Source organism: Buceros rhinoceros, unplaced genomic scaffold (assembly GCF_000710305.1).
Source record: "Buceros rhinoceros silvestris isolate BGI_N320 unplaced genomic scaffold, ASM71030v1 scaffold21183, whole genome shotgun sequence".
NCBI classification, from domain to species: Eukaryota; Metazoa; Chordata; class Aves; order Bucerotiformes; family Bucerotidae; genus Buceros; species Buceros rhinoceros.
Window position 1 is genome coordinate 9,239 of NW_010403440.1, and position 452 is coordinate 9,690.

The 452-nt window shown below is 51.1% G+C and overlaps 1 protein-coding gene across 1 annotated transcript in view; it reads right to left on the bottom strand.

The window, feature by feature from the left end:
• Positions 1–452, bottom strand: part of LOC104490700 (protein unc-13 homolog A-like) — a gene marked incomplete at its 3' end in the record, with an annotated part of 10,407 nt that overhangs the window by 8,700 nt on the left and 1,255 nt on the right. The gene's annotated exons all lie outside the window — the stretch shown is intronic.

Sequence of the window (452 nt, forward strand, 5' to 3'; positions counted from 1 at the left end):
TGCCCAGATAACAGGCACTTCTAGGCCACCCTGGCTCTAGCCTGCCCTTGGGCCTAAATATGGTTTTGTTTTTTTAAAAAAAGCTCATTACATATTCTTTTAAATTAGAGATTCCCTAGCTCTGGTCTACAACTGAAATGAAATGAAAGACCAAAAAAGTCTACCACACTTCCCCTCCGCACAGAGCAGTGCCTCTCGCCAACCCACAGAGGAACGGACGTGTTCAATACTGAGAGGCAGAGACTGACACACAAGTTATTCCCATGCTGACCCACACCCAACATCTCAGCCGTACAGCGCAGGAGCCCTCAAGGAGCTTTTACTACTTGTCCAGGGAGCAGATTGACTCCCGGGAAGGAAATCTCCTCCTCTGAACATGCCCCAGCGTTACCCCTCCATCCAGGGAGCTGATAGCTTGAGCCGGAGGAGGGGAACTGCAGCCCCAAGCCCCC